The 13,892-nt window shown below is 45.7% G+C and overlaps 1 protein-coding gene and 1 long non-coding RNA gene across 11 annotated transcripts in view; one reads left to right on the top strand and one right to left on the bottom strand.

Moving 5' to 3' along the window:
* Ten-m (teneurin transmembrane protein Ten-m) overlaps positions 1-13,892 on the bottom strand; it is a 534,210-nt gene that overhangs the window by 483,799 nt on the left and 36,519 nt on the right. The window lies entirely within an intron of this gene.
* Positions 1-13,892, top strand: part of LOC143213769 (uncharacterized) — a 322,076-nt gene that overhangs the window by 293,130 nt on the left and 15,054 nt on the right. The window lies entirely within an intron of this gene.

Here is a 13,892-nt window from a genome sequence, read left to right as displayed (position 1 = left end):
GACTGTCCAAACTGTTCACCTGGAGACCGGTGACGTACGATACGCCGTAATCACTTGACCAACTGATACCTGCATTGCGCAAGCGTCCGTCCATGGAATATTCATGCACTGTAATTCCTACCTTCCTGGCGTTCGCGTTTCTCCGGACCGGAACGCTTTCCTGAAGCTATGTCTTCGCCGCCTCGTCCGGTTCATTCATAACCATTCTTACTCGGGATTCCTGCCAGCGATGTATCAATCGATTCGCGCTTGATTGCTGGACAAACTTGCGACACGAGTCGCAACATCCCGTCAAACTTTGTCAAACTTTCTTAGACTCGGTACATCATGTCGATTGATTCTCTTGAAACTCATTTTGCTTCGTCGAAACGAAATTTTGTTGACCAAATGGCCTGTCGGGGAAGTAGAGCATCTTAACCAAACATTTAAAATTAATCAAGTCCCGGGAAACCAGTGTCCCCGATGAAGACGGATATTCTCTTTGAGAGCCGTTTATTAAATTATTCAGCGGTCCATTATTCTTATCTCCAATAAAAGCGCAAAGAGGCTCGATTTAACAAACACCATCGAGCGCGTTCTAACGGACGGAGAAAAAAATTCCCATTAACGATACCAGGCACCGATACCTCGACAATTTTTCATTCTCGAATCGACGATCAAGTTTCCCCCTGCGATCGCAGTTGAAACTTCGCAACCGCGAGCCTCGCCAATTGAATAAATTGCGAATTATAGTTTAAATAGAATGTCAACCGGACCTCTTCTCCATCCGTTTCGCATCGGCGTGCAAAACTCGCCGCAGAAACTTTTCCCCGGTTCGCGCAAACACGAAATATAAGATCTGTCCGCAAAATTTCTCTCGGCAAAAAAATGCCGAAGCCGTGGAACCGGACCAATTAAAAATACCTCGGAACACTTGTCGTCAAGCAGATTATTAATTGCCGAGATGCAATAAATTACCAACGGACTGCGGATTTTTATGCAAATATTCATTCTCCGAAATTTGACGCAAAAAGGAATTCACGTTCCATTAAGAGGCCCGTTGGACTTCAAATTAAATAACACGCACCTTTCTCTCCTGTTTCCTCCATATCGATAAACTACTTTCCTACAAATTAAATTTAATCCTTAGTGCGAATTAACGAGCTTCTGTGTAGTCGATTCTACCGAACCGTTTTCATCAAATCATCGCCAACTTGCACTGAATTAATTTTATTTCCTTGGAACCATTCTCATCGAAATAACGAAACCAACCCCTATATTTAAACCCATTTATCGGCACTCGAACGTAAACCGAGGATATATATTTGCGGCAGGAATTTTATGTGGAGAAGGGTTTTACATTCTCACTGTTACTGCTGGCTGTCCGATGCGTTCTACTTCTGTCGAATCGCCTCTGTCTCCCTCTCGCTGTTGGCTTCGCTCTCTCTTTCCGTCGTTTGTCACCGGTGTTCGTCTCTGTTCAATGACAGGGTAACAAACGCAAGCACGGCCGCATCCATCATGCGAGCCACTTTGTCACGGCGGGATCAACAGCGCTTAAATTGTATTCGCGATTCGAGAACAGCCCATAAATTCTCATCGCAGCGACGGGCCATCCTCCTTAACACGTTCTCCCGCGGCGTGATTCGACGGCTCTTCTACTCCTCCACCATCACAACCAAACCACCACCATAGACGCGCGCGTACCTCCTTATTTTTCTCCCTTCGCTTTCCACCCGGGAGATTTACGACTCGCGCGTCCTCTAATTTGGGGAAAGTAGACCGTGTACTCTCTTTATCGTGCGTAACAATTCTCTCCCGTGACAGGGGATTTATCAGGTTGATTGGTTCCTTTGGATCTCTAACGCACAGTTAACCTAAGGAAACCGTCGCGACACCCGCTACACACTGCTAATTATTACCCCAACACACATCATTTTAAAACCACCGCTATTATTTCTCATTCTTTGAGGAACCCGACCGTTCGCGGCCGATCTTGGGAATTTTTTCGAGGAAAAGTTTACAACCTATCGGAACAATTCTTTCTGGATTCTGTTGCTACACTCTTCGAGATAGGAATACGATTTTTTCCTTCAGCTTTTCGTTAGCAGACTGGAAAAACAGTTGGTGAATTGATGTTTCAGCGCGTCGAAAGGGGAAGAGGGTGTACACAGGCGATCAGGGCACTTGTCCAGCGATCCGAAAAGGTCGCGGGTAAGCATTTACCCGTCGAACATTCGCACGTAGTCGCGGGTGCTCGCCGGGGCGATATATTTGGCTCCCTTGCGAATACGCTCCCCGCGTATGCTCCAGGCGAGATTGCTCTAGTTAACGACAGGTATTCCAGCGCTAACTACGCGACTGACTCGGCGTTGTTCGAAATGTTCCGGGGAGAAATTGCCGGTACGCCGTCCTATATCAACCGGGGGCCGATTTCTACGTACACGTCGTATAACAGTCATAATGCAATGCGCCTTCGCCCTGGTAATGCGAAATTTTCATGTGCCGCGGAATAATTGCGAAGTATACGGGACGATTCCGTCCAGTTTATAGCATGTGGACCTATGGCGTGTCGCGGACGCGTTCGAACCATCGATTCGTCGTAAAAATATTACTCCTTAAAATAAGAAAAAAATAAAATGCAGCATCCAGTAGACTGTTGACATATACTGCATAATGTAAATTCTTGTGGAAATTTTTCTAGCGGGCGAATTGAGCTTCAGACACGAGAAACTACGTGGTTGTAGATTGTCGAATGGTAAACGGAGCGGTACAGGAAAGAGGATAGACTGATCCGGTAGGCTGGGTGGGTCGTTAGCATAATTCGCGAGAAGAATTCGAAACGAGCGTGATTTCGGAAAATTTGAACGGCGCCGTCGGAACAGCTGCTAGGAAGGGTAGTTCCCGGCTATTCCCGGATCTAGTTTATCGCGAAAGTTTCCCGCTCCGCCATGGGAAACGATGGTTTTTCGCGAACGAAGAGCAGCCCCGGCGTGTTCCTTCGTGGAGAAGCGTCCGTCTCTCGGCCGTTAAAACACACTTCCGGGTTTCCGGGTTTGATCGCCGGAGCCCGGGCTGTATCCCGGGCCCCCCGTCTATAAGTGTGCAAATCGTATTTGAAACTGTGGTCCCGGACATCTCTTTTTCCGCGGTCGTAATTACTTAATACATTATTAATAGACGGGGCTGACTTTACATAAGCTCCGCGGGAAAGTCAGGGAAATTTCGAGATGAGAAGTTAAGCAGATTGCCGAGACTGGACATTTGCATACCGCCACTTCTATCGGGCGACTTCCACCGTCTTCTATTCCTCCCTGGCGTCGCGTCGCGTCGTCGTCGACGAAGACGGCGACGGTGGCGTCGGCCACCCACACCTGGGGGAACGTCTGCGTCATCGAGCGAATCTCGTGACTTTCCGCCGACATATTTTTCCTATAATGAAATCCGAACTGCCTCGAAACACTGGCGATATGAAAAACGGATCTTTAATATGGAACAGCGAATATTAATATTAACATTAATGATTGGGAGTCGCCATGCACTCGAGACATCGGCTTAACGATTCACGAAGACAATTCTATTGGACGTCTCGTAAGATTCACCTGTTCATCTGCGACTTTATTTCGTACAGTGTACTTTTTTCATAATTATAAGATTAGGTATTGCTTAAGAGGCTTGCAATTTATCAGAGTAAAAAAGTGGATCCACGAAATTAAATTTTTATTATTCAAAAATACTTAACTAATGAAACATCTTTACAATGTTACAATCAATCTAAAATCTCTGGGGTCTGTGTCTCACAGACCCCACCTAACTAACGCCGGGTTAAAATAAAATTTGCCCAACACTGATTTCGTACTACTAAACCTCTACAAGTGGAAAACTACAGTTCACCTTGATATACCATCCACTGTGTATTTAGTGGTTTGAAAAGTTCAACATAAAATATTAAAATTCACGGCTGGCGGTTGTTGTTCGTCACTAGCTGCGAGTCGATGACGTAGTAGAACAGGTCAGGATAGGCCTACTACGTCATCGACTCGCAGTTTCGACTGCGTGTTCATGTCACAAAAAAAAAGAAAATAGTAGAACGTTCTCGTGTAAGAAACAGCACGAACCCGAGGCTTTACTGCAGATCGATCGGTTACGTTATCACTATCAATAACGTGCAGGGGAGGCCGGTACGGATAAAAGGTAGCGCGAACAATCTTGAAAACAAATCCTTGGGCGAAGCTCGAAACTCCTTCCGGAATTACTGGCTCGGATTTACCTCGGAAGAGCTTTCAGTCGAGCTTTCCACGTTCTTCCGTTCGGAAAGTGCACGGGGGAAACTTCAACGAACGAGTGATTCGATATTAATGCCGTTACCAGTTCACGCCTTACTAACTCCCATATGGGACGCCCGTTTACGGATCCGACGCTGGGAAACGCTGGGAAACTTTGCATCTCGCCTGTTGGAAGTCTAATGCTCTACCTCGTAATTAATGGGTAACTATTCGAATTGCTTCGTTTCCGAATCACAATTCCGCTGGCATTTTCACGGGGTGCGAATTCGACGGCCGGGATTGGGTTAGAATAATGACGTCTATTTCGATTATCGCCGCACGATCGATCGCTACCATCGACCCACATTCAACTTTAAGATTCTCGTTCTGCTTCCCGACAAAATGGTGTCTCGTTCGTGGAGACATTTCGAAGCTGAACGAGACGCCAGCTTTAAAACTGTTAAACTAATTTTAGCAAACATGAAATTGTACAGACGTTGGAAGAATCGACTTCTTCCATTATTTTCCTAAAATGATTACAAGAGGAAATACAATTACATATTTACATATTATGCTGTCGATTAATATGTTGCTCAAACTTGGTGTCTTCGATCTAAATGTATAAACAAGCAGTATTATCTCTGGATGATTGGCAAAGGCATTTGATCACAGGCAACGACCGGAAATACACTTAAAAGAGCCGCGTGCATCGATAATAAGAGTTTAAAGAGCAACTAATTAGCTCTTGTTTTCCCGCGGTTGTCTAAAGGACCGAATAACAAAGAAATTGATTAGTGAATTATTTCAGACAATCGTACGCGCGCCGCTCCGTAATTTTATCATCGCAATCGCATGCGGTGAAAGAGAATTTTTCGCGGTCGAGCAGGCAATTAATTATCCGCAGAGCTAGCGGGAAGGTTTCTTCTTTGACTGGTAGCATTAATTACTCGATATCTGGAAACGGTTAAGACTACAGGGAATAACGACGGGTCAACGATCGTCCCCGACAAACCCTTTCTGACCGACCCTTCTCTAATTCCAGGAGGATGTTAACTTTTTTCCTCTCTCTCTCTCTCTCTCTCTCCCTCTCTCTCTACACCTTCTTCCCCCTTTCATATTTCTACCTAGCGGTCGAGATTCAATTTGCAAAAGCTATTCCGCTAATTGCATAAGTACCGGACCGCAGTCACGTGTAGCTGTAATTCGAGCGTACTTTCTGAGCCTGGGGCCTTCTAGTATGCTAAGATCGAGTGAATGGAACGCGTTCAACTGACTGACTCGAGTGTTATACTTAATTTCCTTAATGGTATCGAGTTTAATTAAATTCTTTCGACACACTTTCGACGATCGTTTTCTCCGCGCTGATGAACCAAATCACTGGGAAGGAGACACGTACCAGACACGGTTCGCTATCGCTAAGATATCTTCCTATTGGACATTCAAAACATACATTTAGTGCACAATGAAATTTTACCTACATTTCATACATGAAAAGAAAAAGTCAGAATAATTTTTGAACGAGGCAGTCGAAGCATTGCCAGCGGTCGACAGCATTTGCGAACGAGGTGGCGCTTATGGTCCCCTCGCATGCACAAACGGTATTATAATTCGATAGTGGATGGTCAGAGGAATGGATAGGCCGAGATCTAGGGTCGGCGAGAAGGACGACGAGGCACCGATGCAACTTTAGTGGTAAATTGGAGGTAATTTGCGAGAGAGGTGGTCGACCGAGCAGTTAGCAAGCCAACAACCGCCGCCAGAACAACAAACTCGCTCGTCCAATGTTCTGTAGTTACCTCAACGTTAGCCCCACAAAGGGTTAAAAGGAGCTTGCCGGACGACGAAGCACACTGTTCCATTTTCATCGAAGCCGTCCTCTCAAACTTCACGCCTCGTTGGTCTCCTAATATTACCGGCGCAAAAGTGGAGACGCAATTGCGGACGTTGCGATAGTCTAATCCGCTCCGCGGAAGCTGCGACATCCAAGGCGATCCCCTGTTCGAATGCCAATTGCCGGAAGACCGAGCAACCCGCTAAACCTCTGCCACAGTTCCGTATCACTTCGACCATTCACAGCTGAAGACTCTTCTCACCTTGTACATCTTGAATGTCATCCCAATAATTGGAAAAAAAGTTTAAACAAAGACGAAGGTGAAGATGAAGATCATCGGAGCTTCCTATGTATTTCTACAGCTGAGATTTATTTCTTACTCCATTTGCGACTGGTTTTTCGCGGCATTTATTTATCAGATTCTGGGTTGAAACGAGAGGTTTTGCGGCGATATTAAAATCGGGACGAACAGCGAGCATTGAAGATGCAGGATCGAGATAGGCGACGAGACGGTGGATGGACTGCGGGCAAAGCCGTTCCCAATTATCTTGGAGGATCCTGGTGAAAAATCGCGTCACTCTGAAAGACGGGGCCAGGACGAGGCGAAGATGAGCAGGCTAGGCACTGTAATACGAGCTTAGTTGAAAAGCTGAATCGTACTCCTGGGGCAACGCCTCGCTCGTTGGCCTCGGAACCCTCCTGACTTACGAGCAGATTAAGAAACTCCCAGCTTCTCGAAAACCAGCCTCCGAACTGCCTCGGGTCACTGCTCGTCCGTGAAACGATATCCCACCGGAGAGAGAGAGAGAGAGAGAGAGAGAGCCCCACCGAATTCACCGAGATATTATTTTCCCGACCTCCTCCGGCCGTGTTAATTACAGACAAGCTTCATGTTATTAACCCGCACCCGCCCGATCTCAGCGCCGCCATCAAATTTTACGTTTCAGAAAATCGGCGAGCCCGTTCCGACTCGATCACCACACCTTCGCCTCGTAACTAATTTTCCAACGTTACATCCCCATCGCATCAAAACGAAAAAACTACTGCCAAAGTGTGCGACACCTGCCAAAATATTCAAGAACAACATAACGAGTCCGAAAATTAATTATTCAAATGCATTCCACTGGACGTATTCTTTTGTACGCTACGCAGACACGTATTTTGTATTTGTCCGTGAAACTGTTTCCTCATTAAGAACTCACAACGACCGACACAACCGCGCCGGGGAACAATAGGCAAATTAGGCTACAGGGTTACGACAGCGGGTGGGGTTTTATTTTTGTGCATCTGAGATTAAGATTTTAATTGTATAGCACAGTAATTGCGGAGCAAACTTCTCCATCGCGATTTTCCTTCTGTTAAGATCGCGATGGAGACGTCTTTGTTCCCGGCTTCCGCTTCCGCGGGACGTTGTCCGCGCATGGAAGCTTACGCGGTTTACGATTGGGCGAGTTTCCATCGCAACAAAGGCAAATTCCTGTCGATGGAGAGACGGCTGGGGCGAGTGCCATTCTTCTGGACAGAGTTGGAATAATATTTTTGCACGGGCGCGCGCGGCTCGTCGGGAGCGAGAAAAGATCCTTCGGAGAAAAAACAACTGGGACTTCGCCCACGAAGTTCTATTAAAATTTCGAAGTTCCGGGCGAAGTCCTTAAATGAAGACCGGGACGAAGTCGCTGTTGGTCTGAATATAAAGACATTCGAGTGATTCTACCTCGAAAATAAATAGCGCATACTTTCACTGGCAATCCAGTAGAAATTCTGGAACGTGGAAAAATTTTTAGAAAATGTTTCAGCTGCGGAGAAAGTTGTATTTTTGATTAAGGAGCCTTTGAATCTATATCTGGAATCAATTCATATAACACAGCACATTTATTGTTCGGGTTGCTTCGGCATCTCTCTCATAAAGCAGAGATTACTTCCTTTACGATTTCAACAGCTTGGGATCAATAGAATTGTTGTTGGAGATTGTCGGCAAGGTGCTGACAGCATTCTCGGCTGTTTGTTTATCGCGACGAGTTGGAGATCGCGTACGAAAATATTGAAGCGATTAAAAGATTGCGCAGTTTATCAGGAACGGGCGCTGGCGAGCATTTAATCTGGCGGATTAATTAAGACGGCATGAGCCGCGTCTTTCGTTGCGTTAAGGAGCATCAACAAACAACCGAGTTGGCCCCGGTGAGTTTCTAGTACTTTCGATGTGGCAAACTTGGTAAGCCTTAGGAGTTATGCGTACCCTGGCAAACTTGCTCTCAGCCTACGACGCATTACAACGGTCCTGTTAGGTGGTCCTACCATGTACACGGGACAACTTGAATAATAGACATTGTTGTACGAATTAGGCGGAAGGGAAAGGTCCCATGCTAGCCACGAAATACCACGAAGAGAGGTCGGACCTCGCGCCCTGGACCACCGACTTTAATTAACGGTGTCTGAACAGTCAGTCTGCTCCGAGGTATTATTAACTCGTCCCCTGTCGGTGAGAGAGACCCGTCCCGTTGGAAAACGTTCCGGGAATTCGACGATTCGTCGATCGTCCGAGGACTTTCGGGTCCCTTTTCAAACTTCTACAAGCCGTACTCCTCCCCTCAACCATTTTCCTCGACACCCTTTGTTTCGAATCGGGAAAGAAGAACGCACCGGCTTGTAATATCGAGGATTTATTGATCCCCGGCTATATTATTAACGACGAGTCCCTCGCGAGTTACCGTCTTTTTATTCAAACGCCGAGGTATCAGATTCGTCGGCATTAATACTTGATACTATACTACTCCGTTTACCGTGATACCGTACACACGTACTCCGTCCCAAACCTAATGAGAAGACAATTGTTACTGTGCTCGGTCGAGCTAAATTCCGTAACATTATCGCTTGTATTTTACACACTGTTTTTATTCGCGTATGAAAACGTTGACTAATCTTTTAACAACAGCACCTCAAAAATGGCTCTCTACACAATGAATTTCTGTACGTGCACCCGTTTCGTGGTAAAAGTAACACGAGGACGACGGAAGAAAGGTTTTTCAGCTAGAATTACGATCAGGATCGACCATAAATAAGAAACCGAGCGTTTCATATAATTCACTGGATTTCCATGCGATGATAAAACGGATGCTTGGACCCGCGCGTCGATGATTTATAAGATCTCGACGCTGGCCCCGAGTACCTTTTTCGGCTTCGAACGATTCCCTTCGAACTGTCGAGGATGTTCGCACGCGATAACGAAATACTGCCTTGCCGAAGCTTAAATCTGTCCCTCTGCACACCTCCTTTTACACTGTCTTACCAACAAACGATCCGTGAAATCTTCACAGAATGCCGCACAAATATGTTTGCTGAGATCGTAGAGATCTTACAATTAGAAGCGGTAGAATAAATGTACACATTTTTTAACCAATTTTTAAAAACGAAATTTTGAACGAGTGGTTTTATTAGAAACGTGGAACAATCCCGTTCTATCCTGTTTAATGTTTAATATTTAAACAGTAATTCCTTGATCACGGTAAAAACGATTTCCAGTGAGCTCGTAGCAAAAATTTCCCAATTTCACACCGTCGCGTCGCGCTGGCTCGAGTAATTCTAGGCTAATTGAGTTTTGATCAAACAAACGGGATTATTACTTGATTTTTGGTGCGGTTAATTTAACCAACCAGCAAGTTTCTCGGTCGGAAAACTTAATATCGGCTTGAAGTACAACCCCGGAGCAACCGGCCGATGACCGGTTAATGTGCCGTAGATTGTTTCGAAGAGTTTCGTTCGGAATCTGAGAAATAAGAGAAGAGGGCGGAGGAGAGACGAGGGGGAAGAGGAACCGAGAGAGAGAAGAGGTGGAAGTGGTGTTGCTACGAAATGAAATTATCTCCGCGTTTCTATCTCGGCCGTTCCTTCTTTATTACGTCGTTTCCAAGCGAAATTTATTCGATTCGCGGACACGGACCATTTATCAAGCTGCTTCGAAATATCTTAGCGGAACTAAAAGTGTCCACGCTCGCGCGTGTATCAGTCCTCTCCACGTGGCGTGGACCTTTTCAAATAAAAAGTATCCTCTCATCAATCACTTTACCCGAGGAATCGCGTCTTCTGTCAGGGATTCAAATACATTCCGCCTGGATATAAAAGATTAATACTCGAGATCAAATATCCTTACAAATTCTCCGCGCCGCTCGTCCACCGACACTCAATTTTTTTCACTTCCACCAACACATTTTAGACGGATTCTTATCCCTGCTACCGACCGTGACGTAACACATGACAAATCGTCGTGAACATAATTACATGTACAAATATCAAACATGAGTCTTGTCTCATTTTAAAGCCCGTACGGCTCTGTTCGAATTGGAGTTAACGAGAGCGGTGAAGCAGAAATTTGGTAAAAATCTCAGGTGTTTTAATTGCAAGGAGTCGGCGAAAGGGATCGTCGGCAAACGGCGCGATGGTGGAGACGACACAATGAGCGGGCCCGAGACGTTCGACTATCAATTCCGCCGGTTGCGGACGGGGATCTAGGGACCGGCGGATATGTCGAGACAATCGAAGCAATTAAAGTGAATAAATAGACCGATGGCGGTGGAGAGAAAGGGACGGATTAGTCGAGTCCCGGTTCCCATGAATCGAACGGGCTTCGAACAGCGGTTTCGAAACCGCTCTCCAAGTTTCCCCGTGCACGCCGGTGTTAAATTCAAAACGTTCAATTAAAAGTTCGAAGAACGACGGTCGTGGTGTTTCGCAGGGGGAGGATTTTCCAGAGAACAACAAAGATTATAAGAACGGTCAGAGCTCGGTGTCGTGCCCACGGAGATTCGCCAGGCATTTAACACGGCAGCACCTCTCCCCTCCGCCGCCTCGAGGTTCCCCATGAACAACTATATTCCTGAAAGTTTGGCGTCACGTCGATAACAATTATCGGCTGGATGCTTTAATTATCCTGTCGTTTCCCAGACTGCGCCCGGCGAAGTTTCGGTAATCGAACAAACGGATGGACGAAGCACAGATCTGCCGGCAGGGCGCAGGAATGGCCGAAGACGTCGAAAGATATTCTGCTCCAATTTTCCCCGGCGGATCGATAATACGCTGGAAGTCGAACACTGGATGGAGTAGCTGCGATGTTAATTAATATCGAGCGGGCCAAGTTTCAAGATTCACCTGGGAACTTTGCCCTTTCCTGCGACGCGCTCGGAAAATTCGACTGGTGCCCAAGAATTTTTGGATCTGCCCTCCTGTAAGGCTGTTCGATTTCTTAAACTTAACTTAAACTGAACTTCAAATAATATTTAACTTAGAATCGCAGAGGGAAAAAGTAGCATTCGCTCGCAGTAGAAACGGACAGCCATGATCGGACGCGTTAACTATCCTCGCGCGCTCTACGAATGTTTCGACTCGTTTTTCTCAAAATCACTTCATTGCGTATATCCGACGCATATTTTTAATCAAAGAGAGTCGCCTCGATATTTTTCCACTTTTTTGTAGTTGCAAAGTAAGAGGGTATTTCGTATTAGTAATTGAGGAGCAGATTAATTCGAAGCGCGATAAGCGTGTCAGACCGTTCCACCGGAAGGGACGATCAGAAAGTTTCAGAGGTGCTTGACAAGTATTGCTGACGATAGGCACGGCCACCGTCGGAGGCGCGAATAAAAGGGTAAGAATGAAAGGAAGAAAAAGGAGGATAAAGCGGGGGGAATGGGCGAGAGGCTAGAGATCGTGATGTTAATTAATATCAGACGGGGGAAACGGCGGCCTGAGGGGGTTCTGACCGAAAACTTTTCACATTTTCCCGGCATCGTGAATCGCCGACGAGTTTTAAGTTCACGAAACTCTTTCCTCGTTAAACTCTTGGCTGCATCGTCAAATTAACGCGGTTTCATGATTACATCGGAGCTCGTCGCATTATTATTAGCTCCGAGGAGCTGTATGAACAAACAGCCGTGAAAAAATCGATTGATACCTCGACCAATAATGCTCACTTTCCAGAATTCTCACAAATTTTCTAGACAGTCTGCTTCCACTGATTCGTTGCATTTGTGTTCGACAACTTTTCCTAGGGTTTCCCGGTAATTGTTGTCTGTGAATTAAATTGTGGACTGATTCTGTTAGGAATGTTTTCGCTTGGGAATTTTTCTTTGCGGCAACCGACAGGAAATGTGGGTCTCGTCGAAGTTCATTACTCGGTGCGCCAAGGTAAGACAGAGCTGTCTGCTTGTATCCATGTTTATTATACTTCGATAACAAGGCAGAAAGGGGTCTGATACACGGAAACCTGGGAGACGCTGTTACGGTAACGAACCATCAAGGATTCCATCAGCCTGAATCCGCATCGCGCGTAAACAGATCCGCGCTGCGACACACAAATACTCGCTGGCGTGCTCTAGCCTCTATCCGCAGTCTATTTTACAGTTTATGTGCGGAATTGATGGGAAAAAGTGGACGTAGGTTCGTTAGCTGGCTGTACGTGTCGAGGCGAACGAGAAACTTCGCGTATAACAGCGGAAATATGTCTTTCAACAATTGGACGCGGTAAGCGTATTTGCACGCAATGGTAAATATTTCTATATCTTTACTTCAAAAAAATCACAGGCGGATGTATATCACCTATAAAAATTGTTGTGAAAAATCTATCGTCGTCTAATTGTTCAGCGATGAGTGAATCCCGCGACAAATGTGTTCAAATATTTAATCCGCCGCGTAACATTATACCGTGTCGCAAGAACCGTGTTGCGAGCTATCATATTGCAGCTCTTTAAAATATATACGCGATTCTACTCGGGGGAAACGAACAATTTCGCGCTGCTACATAATGTACGAAAATATATAGCTTCCCGTTTAATTAGAAAAAAGAGAAGTACCTTTTTTCGTGAAACTTTGAAGACTCTTTAAAAATAGAATACTCTGCTCTCGTTTTACACGTGTTACTTCCATCGCGGGCTGGCGGTTAATTTGCAACAGATTTTAACGAAATAACCGTGCCAGTGAAGACTGTTATTACAGCAATTAATTGATTATAAGTTAATTGATTACCAGGCTGTTTTGCCAAAAGTGTTCAGAAACTGACTATTTCCTCTTTTTATTCTTCTGTCTGGTTGGACCGGTTCTCGAGCAGTTGCAAATATAATATATATATATATTTTTTTGAAAGAAGCAGGCCTCTGCATTCCCACCGGTGTCGTGACGGGGAACCGTTTCCGACAAAACGCTTCCTTCTTCCGTTTACGGAAAACAATTTCAGAACCGTCAGATTTCTGACACGTTCCCCGTGGACATTTATTTTCTCCGCTTAGTAATCGATGTCTTTCGTGCGAACTGTTGCATAGCAATTTTCTCGAATCCGTCGGAACAGCCCGATGGGGGACGAACAAACGAAATCCTCGTGGCGTGCACACGCGCGCGTGAGAAGATCGGCGAAACGTTCGGCCAGCGTTTAATGTACCCGCTTAAGAACCGCGGAAGCGTCTGACACGCAGCTGTCGAAACAGACGAACGTCTTTCACCCGTTCTTCGGGCTCGCGACACACCTAACTATTTATACGCCATCTTCGTTTACCCGCCATCTGGGAACCGGACTGACTTTTTCATCATTGCTCCATCGTGCTCCAAAAGAATCGGCGAACTGGAGTAAAATGGAAATTGATTTTCTTTCTTAAAATAGGTTAAAAATAATTCAACGTGAGGTTTTCTTGTGTCGTTGATAAAGGGGATACTTCAATCTTCAAATCTGTGGTAAATTTGTTCACGAAGAAAATGTTTAATGATTTCAGAGCCGCTACGAGAATCAGTCTCTCCGAGCGTCTGTAGAGCATCGCAAACAGCGTGTGACTCCGGAGTGC

The sequence above is a fragment of the Lasioglossum baleicum genome, chromosome 11, assembly GCF_051020765.1.
Source record: "Lasioglossum baleicum chromosome 11, iyLasBale1, whole genome shotgun sequence".
In the NCBI taxonomy this organism is placed as follows: Eukaryota; Metazoa; Arthropoda; class Insecta; order Hymenoptera; family Halictidae; genus Lasioglossum; species Lasioglossum baleicum.
The sequence above is the reverse complement of the archived record's forward strand: the minus strand, read 5'-3'. Positions and strand labels throughout refer to the sequence as shown.